General features: G+C 51.0%; 1 pseudogene; it reads right to left on the bottom strand.

Moving 5' to 3' along the window:
* Positions 1-15,304: 15,304 nt before the first annotated feature.
* Positions 15,305-15,410, bottom strand: LOC115937221 (small nucleolar RNA SNORA72; annotated as a pseudogene).
* Between the last annotated feature and the right edge of the window lie 761 nt (positions 15,411-16,171).

The following is a 16,171-nucleotide window of genomic DNA, read 5'->3' as shown; positions in this document are numbered from 1 at the left end:
AAAAGGGGTCTGGTGCCCCACGGTAAATTCGAGGTCCCAGGGCACCCACTCCTACCATCGCCTGAAAGGTCAGGGGAAGGTCGGGCTGCGGGCGGCGGGGGCGGGGGGAGATGGAATCGAAACCGAGCGGAATTGGCCGGGACCCGGCCGGCGTTAGATGGGGCACTAAGCGCTGAGCGCTCGGCCTCGGAGACCGTCCCGATCCCGAGGCACGGGCGACGTCGGTATTGTATCCCGGTTTGGCTAATGACTGCGGGGCTAAAACCTGGTCCCGGCCTCAGAAAGTGGTCAAGGAGCGCGCGCGGCGCCGGAGCGCGGCCGGGTAAGGGGAGCCGGGCAGGTCCGCTCGGTTCCCTGGCTCGTCGAACCCGCCGCCCCCGGAAAGGGCCGCGAGGTCTCTACTCCGCGCCCCGAAAGCTGCCCTGCTCCCGCAGAGGCGGCGGGGACCGCTCGGGCCGCGCTCTCCTAGGGGGACGGGGTGGGGAGGCAGCGTACTGCTGACTCCGTCTCCCACCCTAGAGGAAGCCAGAATGAGCAACCTTCCGGCGCCTCGCGGGGTTCCCCGCACCCCTCGTTGTGGAGCCTCGGCCCCCGGACTCGGGGCTGCGCTGCGAAGCTCGTACTCGTGGCGCTCTCGGCTAAATAGAGATCTCAACCGCGCGCCGCGCCCGATCCGACCCTGCTTATTATAACAAATGTCCCGTTTGCCGTGCGGGACTTCATATTCGCCGAGAATTCATCTGAAATATTGATTTCCTCTCACTTCGCCGGCCCAAATCGATAGCGTTGCGCCCTGGCCCCATAAATCGCCTTCCCCGCGGCCCGCCCGGCTCCATCCATCACCGCGGGCCGGGCCGCGCCTCTGCCCTATGTCCACACTTGCTGCGCGCCGGGGCGGCCGTGCCCACCGCGCCTACCGTGCCCACCGCGCCCGCCGGCCCCGACCCTGGGGCTCGGTCTCCGTAACACTTTCCCCCTCAACACCCCCCATCCCCACCCCACACACAAAACCCCGGCCTGGGCCAGGAGGCGGGGAAGAGCAGGCGCCGCGGCCAGGGACCCCCGAGCGCTTTGGAAGGCCCTGGGCCGGGTCACCGCTGGGGAGGGAGGTTCGGCCCCGCGGGCCGCCCAGTGCTCGCAGGCCGGACGCCCCGCGCTCGGCTCCCCGCCTGCCCCAGGCTCGGCAAGGAGGAGTCCGAGAGCAGCCGAGTGCACTCAGAGGCCCCCCAGGCCCGGACCACGGGCTTCTTTCCCGCCGGCTTGAGGGGTGCGCGGGGCTCACGGTCCCGCCGGGGCAGCCAGGGGCAAGAGCTGCGCGCACCCGGGCACAAGGGCTTAGAGGTCGGGGGCGGCCCAGGGCCTGAGAGGTACAGGATGTCCTCCCTCATGGGACATGCAAGACGGGGGTGGGGCGCGAGGGACACCCCTCTGACCGGCACGGAGAGCTCCTCACCTCCGTGTGGTCCGCAGAAACCAAGGCCTGGGGAGGGCGGCTCGCCGGGCCGAGGGGGACCTCGGGGCCTGAGAACGGCGAGATGGCCGCAGCGGAGAGCTAGGCCAGCGGCGCCCCCAGCTGCGTCCCCGCGCAGGTGGGTCCCACGAGCCCGAGCGTCAGCTCCCCAGCCCCACCGGCCCGAGCGCACGCACGAACGCACGGCGACGCGGGGGCTCCGGGGCCTCGGCAACGCCGCGTCCTTACCGGATCTGATGGAGTTGTGAGGCATCGCCGGGGAGTCGCTCGCAGCCCGCCGAGGGCTCAGGGCTTCCTCACGCAGGTCCCCGCCGCGCCAGCCGCCACGCCGCTGCCCTGCACAGACCCAGGGGAAGGGGCATGAGATTCGATGTCCCCTATCTTATGCCTTCCCCGGGCCCTATCCCTTAGGCTGTCATCACGTGGCAGGGGTCGGAGGATTTTTTAGGCGAAGGGTGGCCCACTTCGGCCTGGCTAACACACGTTTGCCCGGAGGATCCGGGATTAGGGGTCCTCTGAGGAAGCCCCAAACTCCAGCCCAGTGCCCTCTTCCCCTGTTGCCCCAGCCTTATCCAGTTTAACTTAGGACGGGAAAGGCTGCCTGGCTCCCTGGGCCCCTCTCCCTTCTCGAATCACCGCTGTTCCCCAGTCAGCTTTCAGCCAACCCCTGGGCAGCATACCTGGCCAGCCGGCCGCAGGCCCTCACTGCCCGGGTCAGCCCGCGAGGGTGCCCTGGGCCCTGCGTCTCTCCTCGTTCTGAAGTTTGTTCCCATCCACCCGGCATCACCGACCGGTTTTATCCCGCCAGGGCCCTGAGAGATGGGTCTGGAGAGACTCGCAGGCCTCGGATTGGCTGGCTGGGTGCAGGGGGGTGCGGGAAGGGGAGGATTTTGCAAGGGGGACATGGCTGAGTGGACTCAGGAGTTAGAAACATTCGCTGGAGCTTCTGTTTCCAGCGGAGAGAGGAGAGGGAGGCCTCTGAGCCCTACCTCAGCAGGCCTGGAAATATTGGAGGAGTGGGAGATGGAGGCCTCAGAGCCTGAGGATGAGGGTCTCTGGTTCCTCCTGGGGTCACTGACCACCAGAAGTGAGACACCCTGCATCCCTTCTCTCACCCCCTGCTCCCCTCTGGGGAAGCAGCTTTTTCTTTTATAAGAGGGAACTTTTGTTTTTAAGCCTGTTTCTTAAGGCAGAAGAAACCTGCAAATAGGGCTGGAGACAGGAAGGCCCCACCTTCTCACCACAGGTGTGGACTTCTTCCAAGGCAGAACCCTGAATAGCCCCAGGACCCAGAACCCAGAACCCATAGTCTCCAACTTACCCAGACAGGAGCCACACCCTCACACCATTAGATTAATGAAAATGGTCCCATAACCTTTTGGACAGGGCTTCTCCTCTTTCCAAACACACACAGCCACCAGCCAGTCCTCTTTCTTGCCCTTTGAGGATTTTGAACTTGGGAGAACAGCTCAGAGGGCGGGCATTGAGGGTTTAGATCTCACTTCAGCATGGAAGGGTGTCAGATGGGGACAGGACTGAGCTGACCTCTGGCCTAGTCTGGGGGAATCGGCAGCCTTGGGAGCTGGGGGTCCTGGGTGGGGAGAAGTAGGGGTGTCTTGGGTGGGAATGAGCTGCCTCCTCTTTGGTCACAGGTTTTTCTCTTCTGTCCGGGAGGCTGGGTCCAGGGAAGATTGTGTGTGCCAACAAACGTGTTGGAACACCTTACAGGCTGGGGTGGGGGTGGGGGGCAGGGACTGGATGCTCCCCAGTCTCAGACCAGATGGCCACACTCAGGAGCACAACTCCCTCGCCTGGAGGGACTGCTGCAGGATACAGAGGCCAGAGATGGCCGAGTGAGAGGGGAGGTGAATGGGCAGAGGGAACAGGTTATTCAGGGGGATGTGCGTGTGTATGTACATGTGTGTGCGCCCGTGTGTGTAAAAACACTATTTTTCTTAATGAAAAAATAAAGTTTTATCTTTCAGGTTAATCCGCTTCTTCCTCCCACCCAGACTTTCTCGATTTAGTAGAAATTAATCATTTTGTGAAAAGAAAGAGAAGAGAATATGCATATCTCTGAATGGATCCTCCACATTTGTAACAAGGACTCTAAACAAAAACAATAGGGGCATTTAAATAACAATTGTTATTTAAAATTGCTCTGTAGTTTCCAAATGTCCAGCTACTGTACTTCTCTGGAAAGGCCCCCTGGAGAGAGAAGATCAAGGGTGTTGGGATGGAAGTGGACCTCAGTGCAGGTCTCGTGGACACCACCATGGGCCAGCTGGCCACTCCGGTGCCCGCTCAGCCTCTGTAGGGGAGCTGTGGGGAAGTAGAGGTGAAGGCAGACTGTCCACTCAGGCTCCCTCCCACTGAGGAGGCTGTGCCCAGGTGAGTCCGACAAGCTCTGACCCAAACAGTTCTGCAAACCTCAGAGGGTCTTCCCAAGTCAGGGGGCTGCTAGGTACCAATCACCATGGAAACTCATGCATCCATTCTTGCCAGTGCTTTTCTCCCCCCCTCCCCAATTGACAAAACAAATCCAACCCCCCTCCCTTTTCTGGCAAACATTCTCAAAGGACAAAAACAGCAACTTATCAAAACATTCTTGTCTCATTTGTGAGCTCATTTAAAAAAGTAATTTAAATATGAAAATGAAAAGTGCAAAAAGCCCATTCACACGTCATGAGAACACCCCTTTCCCAGACTACAGGTGACAGCAGGTGGCCAGGAGGAGACCCAGCACAGAAGTTCTAGAGCTAGCAAGCAGTAAGAATACAGTAAGCCCTGCTGAGGAGATAAACCCAGGCCTCGCAGTGCTTTCTAATTACAATCAGAAATCAGGCCTGGGTTCCTTACTGCTTCTTATTTCCCTGCCACCAAGATCAAGAAAATGGTTATTTTTAAAATTTTATTTTTAAAGATTGTTATTTATTTGACACAGAGAGAGAGAGCACAAGCAGGGGGAGTGGCAGGCAGAGGGAGAGGGAGAAGCAGGCTCCCCACCGAGCAAGGAGCCTGACTTGGGGCTGGGTCCCAGGACCTGGGGATCATGACCTGAGCCAAAGGCACATGCCCCCAACTGAGCTACACAGGTGCCCCAAGAAAATAATTATTAATCAGCACCCCAACTCAAACTCTTTGACATCACTCTCCTCCTTTGCAAAATGAGAGTTTGAAATATATATTTAAATATTTAAGTTAAATATGTTAAAATATATTATGTCTATTTAAATAAGAAAATATATATTTGGAAAATTCATATCCGTGATTTTAGTTACGCATAAAAATCTTAAGCCTTCCTCTGATGTTACTTAATATTTCAAAATAAATTTAGCATCACGAATGAGAGACTCTTGGATCAATGGTACATTTAGAACACACTTTTAAAAACCAACACCTCCTTCTCCAGCTTTTCTTAGATTTGGTGCCTATAAGGTTTTCATGCTGAGATTATCAGCTGGCAACCTGTGGTTTAAACCCAGTTACAATTTTTTTGAACTCAGTGTTTTTCCAAGAAAATGTAATTAATTGCTAATATGAAATTAGAGAAGAAAGAGTAACTCTGGCTTGCCTTTAAAAATTGGACAGATCTGGCCACAGATCTGAGTGTTTCTTTGTGGAAATAAGTGTTCTTTCAGATTTAACATTCAAAGAGTTTAAAATACATGCCAGGTATAACTGCCTAACTCCCCTGAGTATTCTGCGATTTTTTTTTTTTTTTTAAGTTGACCTGCTGAGCTTTCAAAAGATGATCTTTCTTTCCAGGACTCGGCCGACATCGGCAGAACTAGCGGTCAGGGTTTGCCAGGGATGAGACCGAGGGCATTCCCTAGATGTGGGATTTTCAGTGCTAAAACCAAGCTGCCCTAAGCACACCAGTTGGCCCTCATAGCTGACAGAACTGGGAAAGAGGGTGGTTTGGGGTTTTTATAAGCAGCTCAGAGTTTACAGGGCCTACTGGGGTGGCTGTTTAATTGCACAGGTGGAATCCTATCACCTTCTGGCTCAGGCTCCTTGGCCCCTTGAACTCCAGGATGGGCCATGGGCCTTACTTCTTAATCCCAAGACAGGGAGGGAATCTGGGACTCCCTCTCCCACTTTGACATGAAGTCTCAGAAGTTCCTCTATCCAGACCAGCCAGAGGCCAGCCTTGGGGGAGGATCCCTGCCCCCCAAGCCCTCCTTGCTTACCTGCCATGCCCCCTTTCCCCACATGGGAAACAATTCTGGGACTAAAGTGCATTTCCTGGGAAGAAACCAGCAGCTCTCTGTTAAGAGGTAGAAGGTGGGCGTTTCAGCCCTGGCTATGTGAAACAGGGCCATCTCCTTTCTCTGAGCCTCACTTGCTTATTCAGTAGGATGTGGGTGCAGGTGGGGAGTGAGGAGGGTACGACCTGCCTCATAGATTTGTTGCAGGATGAACAGAATTATGAATGTGGAAGCCCTTTGGAAACTACACCTCTGCACAAAAGTTAATTATTGTTAGGCAACAAAGACCAGGCAATACTTTCAAGAAGGGCGGAATTATAACTCCTCTGAAATTTTGCTGGAGAAGTCCATTCCTTTAATCCCCTCCCAAAAGCACCGAGAGTTTTTCAAACAGCCCTGTGACCCACAGGGTGATGGACAGGTGAGCTGTGGGACAGGAAAGCCCGTGTGCTGTGGGGGTGGGGTGGGCTGCTGTGGGGCCGGGGGTGTCTGTGAGGGGAACAGTGTATGGTTTGACCCACCAAAGGAGGAGCAGAGCCAATGGCAGAAGGGGAGGGCAGAGCTCCCAGCCTCGCCGACTTCCCCCCTTCACAGAGGGCAGAAGTGTTGAGGGCACCTGCAGGTTGTGCTCCACCTGTCCCCCTCCCAGCCGTGCCCAGTGGGGCTGTCGCCTCATGGGATCTCTACCCTGTCCCCACACCTCAGGAAATGGCTGACAGCCTGCCCGGAGGCCTCCTGGTGGCCCTGGCCCTGCTGGAGAATCAATCATTAATGAGCCTCTGCTCCACCCCTCCCCCTCAGGCTGTCCAAACACAGGAATAGAAATACAGGTCCTGGCGGGTGAGAGGAAAGGCCCGGGTGTGCAAGGCAGTCTGGAAAAAGCCACCATCGGCACTGTTTGTCGGTTGGTTTTGAGTTGGAGATATGTCCTGGGCACGTGTATCTCAAGCTCTTTGCCTACCCTGCAGTCTTTTGGTGACTGCCCCCGGGGTGTCTGGAGGACCCCTGAGTAGGAAAGAGCTTCACTGGGGAAGCAGAGAGGAAGGTGACAGAAGGAAAGAACAGGAACAACATATACAGGCAGAGCACGTCAACTTTTTTCTAGTTTTAATAGCTTTTTTAAATTAATTAATTAATTTTTTATTTTATTTTTTTTTTAAGATTTTATTTATTTTTTTGATAGAGAGAGACACAGTGAGAGAGGGAACACAAGCAGGGGGAGTGGGAGAGGGAGAAGCAGGCTTCCCGCCGAGCAGGGAGCCCGATGCGGGCCTCGATCCCAGGACCCTGGGATCATGACCTGAGCCGAAGGCAGACGCTTAACCGACTGAGCCACTCAGGCACCCCGCTTTTTTTTTTTTTAAGTTACAAATAATTAGCAAGGCCCTTTTGCAGCCCATTTTACAGATGAGAATACTGAACCCCAGAGAAGGTAAGTAGCATATCTAAGGTTATCCAGCTGGTAGGTGGTTGACTCAATGACCAAAAAAACCACTAGCGATCCAGGCCCTGCCTTAAGTGTTGGAAATACTGGCCACCCCATCCTACTTCCTCCCACTCCCCAGCACCTACCCACGCTCCAGGCAGGAAGGAAGGTTCTGGAACCCAAAGAGTGGCCAGAGTGAGGTCAGACCTCCACGGCCAGAAAACTTTCCTGCCACAGGAAAGGAGGGCAGCTCACTTAGCAGGGATGCCCTCCCCTTGGCCAGGCCCTGGTCCAGCCCAGAGCAGCTGAAGTCAGGGCACAGGAATCTTCTCAGGCCAATGCCAGGGCACTGGAGTGGGCTGCCTTCTTGACCGCTGTTTCTGGGGAGGCGCCAAGGAAAAAACCCAGACCCAGGGCTCCTCATCAGACTCCAGGCCGGCTTTGTTCTCTGTGGCCTTGGAATGCCAGAGGTTCCTGCTGTTGATACAAACCACAGAACAGGGCATGGCCTCCCCTAACCCTTGGCAATGCCCAGGGCGCTGATGAAAAGACCAAGAGACTCTGCTGGTTGGGGAGCAGGGTCGGGGGAGAGATTGATGGATAAAGAAGATTCAGAAGATCTCATATGCCTTTAGCCCCCAGCCTTCACTGCCTGGCCCGTGGAAGGCTCCCCGAATTCTGAGCAGAGCAATCCTGGGTGCTTTGCCACACTTTGGGTCTCGGCTGGACTCAAGACCTCTTGCATTCTGTTGTACAGCCCCTGACTTCCCTGCTTTTGGAGGGGGAGCCCTGAGGGTTTACAGCTTTGGACCCTGATTTTTGTATCTCTCTTCTAGTGCTCCAGCAATATGTCCATCCTTGCTGTTCTATGGCCCCCATAGGAGGGTAGACACACTATCGCCTTGAGGGAACGCGAAGCATAGGGTTTCTTTCTAATAACAAGCACCACTACTATTATTTACAAGATATCATTAAATGCTAGGGGCTATTGGGTGCCTTATACACACCCAGTGAAGCTGGGTTTTGAGGCAGCCAGGGCATAGAGGTTGCTCTGGGTCACCCCATTGCTGAGCAGCAGAGCCAGGATCTGAACTGAGGCTCATTTGAAACCTGAGCCAGCATTCTCTCCACTACCCCATGGGGTGTTTCAAGGGCATGGACAGCCATGTAGCTTCGAGAAGGCTGTTGGAACAAACTAGAAAACAAACTAGAAAATGAGTCTCATTTGTCAGTTTCAGGGACCACCCGTGGCCGATTGGGAAGAAGCTTGACCACTAGTAATGAGACCAAGGCTTCCTTGGCCCTCAGAGAGGCCAGGTAAATGAAAGAATAAAAAACAAAACAAAAGAAAGAAAAGGTTGGGGTCCACAATGCATTCTACCTCTCCCTCACGGAATTCCCACGCATTTGGCAAAGCGAAGACACCAAACTCATTTGTGGCAAGAATGAGTGAATCATCCACGCATACATTTTTCTTTTTCTTTTTTTTCAGCTTTCTTGAGGTATAATTCACAAATAAAATTGTAGGATATTTCAGGTGTACATCGTGGTGAATGTGTGTATACATTTTGCAAGGGTCCCCACTATCTAGTTAATGAACCCAGCCATGACCCCTCATGTTTCTCTCTCTCTCTCTTTTTTTTTTTTCGGTGAGAACCTTTAACGTTCTATTCCCTTAGCAAATGTTAACAGTGTGTTCTCTAAGCAAGTGTTAACAATGACAGTCTCAATGTTTTACGTTAGATCCTCAGACCTTAAACCTATGCAATTTTCTAAACTTTATTTATTTATTTTTCGTTTTTAAGCATATCATCTTTATGTAAGGTAGCATTTCCTTTTATTTGTCCTAAGCGCTTCTACTTTGAACCTTATAGAGTATGTGCCGCGGTCTTGCTGATTTCTGTTTATTTCGTCCCCATTCCCTGTCAGTTACAGACTTTGATCCTGTCTGCTCTGAGACTTTAGTTTTCCAAGTAGAATTACTTCCCTCGGGCTCACTCCAGCAGAGAGAGCCCAGAGTCCTGGGGAAGGATCTTTTCCCACTTGGATCCTGATACCGCCCTCCACAATGCAGAGAAAGTGTAGGAGTCATGATGGCAGGTCTGGGAGTCTGGCAGCCAAAGCTGGAAACCTGGCACATTCCTGTAAGGGCTGTGTGATTGGTGCCAATCACCCAATCAAACTTCTCTGAGCCCGAGTTTCCAAGTCTGAGAAGTGAGACAACTAACGGTACTTCTCTTTTATCATATTGTGGTGATTAAGTCAGACAAAGTGCTTGGAACTCAGCAGGTACTCAGAAAATGCTAGCCACAGTAAGGACGATAGAGACCATTGTCTCCAAGTATGGCGTCACTGCCACCATATTCAACACCAGAAGACACTGGAGGTTCCAAAGGTGGTCATGGAGTGAGGGGACTGGGGAGAAGGAGGACTGAACATTCTGGGTCCTGGGACAACTTGTCCCCCGGCATATGTGAGCTGTTTCCTTTCCCCCATCATCTGCAGATGTGCACTCACCCAGCACCCTGGCCCCTATTCTCTGAGTGCCCTCTGAGTGCCACACTCATGGATCAGAACCCACTCCATTGCCTGAAGGGCCTGCCGAGTTCTTCAGCCTGAGAACTCCCCTCCCAGAGAGTGTTCCTGGGGCTCTAGAGGGTGGCACCCACAATAGAAGACACCCGTTTCTGGGAGGTGTCCAGAGCTCTGACTCTCCAGACTCAACTTCAAGGTGGGTGATGTCTGACCTAATTGCCACTTTCTAATTCATTGACAAGCCAGAGTCTTCGTGAGTTTTCTTTCTGTATTTATTTATTTATAGCTTATATGCATAATATATCATAAATAATCCAAACAGTAATGACAGATGGCTCCCACCCTCCAGTCCTTAGCCAGAGGTAACCCTGTTATCTATTTGATGTTTGTCCTTCCAGAACTTTGCTATTCGTACCTTATGTCTGTTACGGTAGAAATTATGACCTTTGTTTTAGGAGCGTGTGTTTCAGCATACATAATAGCATACTGTATGTAAATCTTGCTCTGCAAGTTGCTTTTATTCACTTAGCCATGTCTTGAACATTTCTACATGTCAGGACATAGCTCTACCTTCTTCTTTTGAACTTCTCAATCACAGTCCAAAATATGGATTTAATGCAGTCTAAATAAGTGTCCCCCTTTCCATGTATTTTTACCTTCCACCTTTTTTCTTATCAAAATTGGTCTGCAACAAACTCGTGCACGTGTGTGAATATTTTCCTGGAGAAATGGGAGATGAGAAATCAATCATGGGGGCACAGGGTGGGCACCTTTAAAATAGGCAGGACTAATTGGCTTCCCAGTAGTCTAGTCTGGCTTCTCTCTTCATTGCTCTTGAATATTCCTTCAAGGATGGAAGGTAAGCAGGTCAGGAAGAGTAAGAAGGGAGGTACCTGTGAGGTTTCCTAATCCAGGGTCATTGTCATCCTCTAGGCAGTGACCAAGGTGTACAAAAGTCAGGGTGGGCGTCCTGACTGGGGAATGCTCTTCATCCTGAGAACATTCCTGACTGCACAGAACTAATCGGGGAATGACGAGAGGGTACACTGCAACCCCCTGGGATCCCAAGGCCACCTTCACAGATCAGACTGGGTGACTGAATTCATTGTTATGGTCTTTCTTTCAGGATTTAAGAGAGAGCCGGCCCCTCATGCTCGAGACTCAGTCGCTCCATTCCAGAGCCTGAGGAGTTGTGAGCTCAAAATCAGAGAGACCTGGGTTTATGATGCAGCCCTGCCCTGAGCTTTGTGATCTTGGGAAAGTCAATCACTCTGATTCTCAGGTCCCTCATACTTAGTAAAAAAAATGCATATCGTATTCACATCCTATGAGCAAGTTTCTGTGAAAGCGGTTTGCAAATTGTTAAGAAATGGAGAAATGTGAAGGATGATGAATTTGAAGCAATCATGATGATGAATATAATGCCAGGGTTGCCTCACCGGAGAGCCTCTCTCTCTCCCTCCTTCTCTGTCTCCTTCCCTCCCTTTCCCTGAATTTAGTTGCACAGATGTTATCGAGCATCTACTAAGAGCTGGGCACTCTGCTAGGACCTGGGAACACAGTTCCCAGGTTGGAAGAGGCTGTGTTCCCATGATTCCCTGAGGGGTGATGGGAATACTGGGGCTGGAGAGAAGCAATGTTGTCATACTCAGCTCTTGACTCTCGATTTCATCCTTGGTCTGGTGGTGACAGGTTGCAGCCCTGCGAAGACCCGATTGAATATAAGTGCTATTCCTGTCTTTTCTTCCTACATCCTCTGAAGGGCTCAGAGCTTAGGTCCCCCAAAAGTTGTAATCACTGCAGGCAGATCTGGCTCTTCTCACCTCAAAACCTTCCAATGGCCAGGGGGAAGTTTCTGTCTGACGACAGATCAGACAAGAGAGGATGGAGATGTTGGTCCAGGACCCAGACTGTCATAGACCGGCTGACGGAGGGGATAGGGAGGAGGCATGTGCCTCAAATTGCCCCAGGGTTTTGGATTTCAAACCCCATCCCAACCTGGATACCAATAGCCCCCCAGCGGCTGAACCATAGACAGATGCTCAACGGGATGAAGGAGGAGGTAGAAAGGTATACAAGGTGTGTCTGCCTCTGCATAGGGCAGTAAAAAAAGAGCACCGGCTGACAGTCAGGAAGTTAGGGTGCCAGGCTTGGGACGGAGGCGGCAGGACCGTGGGGAGGTCACTCAGCTTCTCGGGCCTTCGTGTCCCCTTCTCCATTAAGAAGAAGAATGCGGGAGCTGGAATGTGTACTGGCTCCCAAGTCATAGTGGAGAGGAGTATTTCCTAGAGTTGTGCCGCCAGCGAAAACCACTCACTGTGCCTACACCCAAGTGTTCTTGTTTTGAATACAAAGTGCTTAAGGATATCTTCCCTTTTAATCTCATTGGGTTGGCTCTTGGGAGCCATTGTGTGAGCAAGCACTTTGAAAATCCCTAGGTTGTAATAATACTGTAGCCTGATACACTATAGTGAATAAATGCTGTCATATCCACGATTTCATTTAATACGCTTGTCAGTTCATACATCTATTACTATGTATTATTATGTATATCTACTATACAATAATGTAGAATACTACATATAATATATATCAAATAGATAATATATATCACTATATATAATAATACTGTATGTATATATACTATTATATATAATATATATACATATATACACATATATATACATATATGTATATATGCATATGTGTGTGTGTGTGTGTATATACATATATAGATGCTGGCATGAGATTCTAATATGTTCCAATGCATATTCAGTGGCCCCCTCAGTCACTCAGAGAAAATGACACAATCCCCAAGTCCTCCTCCATCAGCGCATGCCACCCCGTCACTTCCTTCTTACATCTCCTTTCCTCTCCCCCTCTTTGATTCTGCTCCAGACACACTGGCTTCTTGGCCTTCCTCAGATATGCCAGGCTTTCTCTCACTCACTTAGCCCATGCTTGCCTCACCTCCAAGTCTTGGCCCAAACACCTCACTGAGTCCTTCTCCAGTCCTCCTTGTTGCAGCTTTCTCCCTGACTCTTTATTCCTGTTCCTCTGCTTTATTTCTCTCTGCCATTGGCATATTATATTTATCACTTATTTATTTGTTTGTCACCTGCTCCCCCCCACACACCACCACCAGTAACAGATAAGTGGCATGAGCATGGCAGGGAATGCTCATTGGTTTTACTCACTTTTGTGTCCTCTGGGCCTAGAATAGTGCCTGGTACACAGGAGGGGCTCAGTAAACATTTGTGTTTGCATGAGTGTTTGATGAAATGAGTGTTAGCAACAAGGATAACAATGATTTTATTGTGACCAAGTGGTGCTAGGCACTGGACACACAGCAGCTAACAAGACAAACACTGGGCCAAAGTCTCAGCTGTGCATGCCCCTCATTGGTTCTTGGCAACTGGTGGTAGAAGCAGAAACTCAGTAGCCCTTAACTCTTTACCTGGGAAGTCTGCTCGCCCGTTCCTTCTTTGTTCCAGGCATCTGAGGATCCTCTGAGTAGCATCTAGGTGGAAGTTGGGCTCAGGCCCCGGCCAGGGTCAATGAGAGGTGTACAGGGAGTGGCCTCCCCTAGATCCCAAGGGCAGGGGGGGACAACCAGACCAACCTCCTCCTCTTTGGCATTCAGCCCTGCCACCAAGGGCTCCAAATCTCTGGGCAAAGGTCACACCACCTGCTGCCCAGGGGACATGTGACCAGAGCGCTGCTGAGTTGGAACAAGCCACACAATCAGGTCATTGTGCTAAACATGCAGGTCCCCTTGCCAAGACACACCCCATTCCATCACTGCCAGGCCTTTCTGGGGCCCTGATTTACAGGGGCCCCAAACTGGGGAAGGTGTTGTCTCAAAGGTCTTAGGGGAGGAGGGGTGTCTTCTGGGAGACCCATTTACTCTGGTCTGCTCCGAGAGCCAGGAAGAAGTAGATCAGCGAGAAGCAAGCAGTAAGCCCATCCTGGCTTTAGGCCCCACGAGGAATGACAGCCACTGGCAATATCATTACTGTTTGACTCTTGGTGACACTTTGGCTTTAACCATTGTCCTCCAACCTTTGCTTTGGGTGGTGAAGACTGCTGATCACTAACTTTGATATTTTAGAAATCCAAAGGTTTTCCTCCTATCATGACTGGGTCCAGGGATTCCCATGAAGCCCACTCTCGGAAGGAGATCTTCCTTCACAGAACCAGCAGGCCACTAGACAAGGATTTGGGGCTACTGAACTCTGGGTGAAACTGCCAGACTAAAAAACATGGTGGGTGGGGCGTTCTGGAGAGCCAGACCAAGCTGTCAGGGAGTACATCCCAGCTTCTCTGCTTTTAAGCTGAATGGCCTTGGGCAAGATACCTAACCTCTCTGAGACTTAGTTTCCTCATCTATAAAATGGAGATGATAATGCTTGCCAGATATGATTGTAGATGATCTTAAACAAAATGAGGTCTGTAAAATATTGGCCTGCACCACAAGAATGTGTTTGTTACTGTCGCTGGAGGAATGAGGAGTCGAACAGGGCTTTGCACCCTCTGCGCACTCAGGCAAAGCTTACTGGTAGGTTTCACTCCACAGGCCATTCAGTGACTATAAGAGAGTCCCACCAAGCTTGGGTTGTTTATTTTTTTTCCTTATAGGTGACCCTAAGGGAGATGGCACGATGCAGTAGCTTCCAGCTGGGTGGACACAGCAACCTTGATTTTAACAGTCTGGAGAATAAGGAATTTGCTCGTTACACTGCAAGATTCTTGAGCACCCGGCGTGTAGAGAGTAAAACAGAGGTGAATCTGCACTTGATCTTAGCCAAAAGCCTGAGAAGTGATAAGAGGTGAACTGGAGTCAGGGAGCTTGAGGTCCCAGGTACTCCTTATGGGTTCAGAGGTCCCAGTTCTGCTTTGCTCTAGTCCTCAGCATACCTTTCCATGATGAAAGAGGGAAAGACAATAAACAACACTCACCCTTTGCCATGTTACTTGTGGGAAAGATATTGTTTTACAGGCTGGGGTCCAGGCACCCGAGGGACCCTTGCCCATAACCCTGGTTCTTGAGCCCCAGTAGGTGATTTTTGTGTTCCAAGTTTTATCTCTCCAGAGTCATTCTCCAGAGGAACATCCTCCCTTCCCCACCTGTACCCACTGACATATGAAGGAAGGTCTGGGCAAGGGAGGAGGAGCATTACAATTATTAGAAGTTAATTTTTTTGGCATATGTGTGTCCATTCTCCCACATCATTTGTTGAATAGACTCTCTTTTGCCCCATTGAACTGCTTTTGAACTTTTGTCAAAAATCCGCTGGACATATTTGTATGACTCCATTTCTGATCTCCTAAGACCCATTAATCTATGTATCTCTCCATCTGCCAATACTATACTATCTTCGTTACTGTAACTTTATAGTAATTCTTAAAACTGAGTAATGTGAATCCTACAACTTTTTTCTTTATGCAAAATTATTTTGACTATTCAAGTTTTCTTTGCCTTCCCATAAAAATTCTTTTACTTTTACTTTTACGATTCATTTAATGGCAAGTGGTAATCATCAAACTCGTAATGGTTATCCTCAAGTTATTACAGTAGCTGTGTTGTCATTTCTCAGGGTTGATCAGATAACATAGGGTCAGACATTCCCTACAGAAGATGAATCATATGAATCAGAATCAGTTCATCACCAGCATTTATAAAACCAGACATAGAAAAAGAACTAGGTCTGGGGACTCGTGCATGGGCTTAATATAGCGAATGTTTAGCCTGGGAGGAGCATTACAATTATTGAGCACCTACTTCTTCGGAAGCACCAACTAGGTGGTAGACGCTGTCCAAGGTGCTGCCTGTGTGCCATGTCCGCCATTCTGGGCGCTCTTACTCCTTTCTAAAGAAAAGGGCCCCGAGACCTTGAATTTTGGAGCTGGATTGTCTTGGAGGCTCTGCTTTACCACTTACTGGAGGGCCTTACCAAGTGACTTAGCCTCTTGCGGCCTCAGTCGCCTCCCTGTGAGATGGGGATAATTAGAACACCTACATTTTGAGGGTTGTTGAAGATTAAATAAGTAAAGCACATGACACAGGGCTTGCTAAGCGCTTTGAAGTTCTTAGGGATCATGATGATAATAAAATAGCGCGGGCTTTGAAAGGCTCCCCCAGATGTTATTCTTGGCCTCAGTGCTACCTGGAATTCCCGGCTACGCAGCAGAGAGGTCCTGACGCTGGCAGTTCTGGGAGTCCAACTCTATTTCTCACTTGCCTAGTCCCTTGGGGCCATTTATTTCCTCCAGACAATTTTGATTCTGGGGTCTGAGAGTTAGGTCCCAGGGCGCTGGGCCAGCGGCGCAATGTCAGAGCTATCCCAAAGGACAGAAAGGCCCCTCTTCTCCTCCAGGCGCCCTCGTCTGCGCGGGGAGGAGGGTGGGGGCCCGGAGAAGGGGCCGCGACGAGGGCGAGCCCCGCGTGGGCCGACTCCCTCCCCGCCCGGCCGCGGCAGACTTGCTCTAGTTCCCTCCTCCCACCGGCTGGGTCTCCAGGTGCCTTCC

The sequence above is a fragment of the Leptonychotes weddellii genome, chromosome 10, assembly GCF_054177405.1.
Source record: "Leptonychotes weddellii isolate Sample4059 chromosome 10, ASM5417740v2, whole genome shotgun sequence".
In the NCBI taxonomy this organism is placed as follows: domain Eukaryota; kingdom Metazoa; phylum Chordata; class Mammalia; order Carnivora; family Phocidae; genus Leptonychotes; species Leptonychotes weddellii.
The sequence above is the reverse complement of the archived record's forward strand: the minus strand, read 5'-3'. Positions and strand labels throughout refer to the sequence as shown.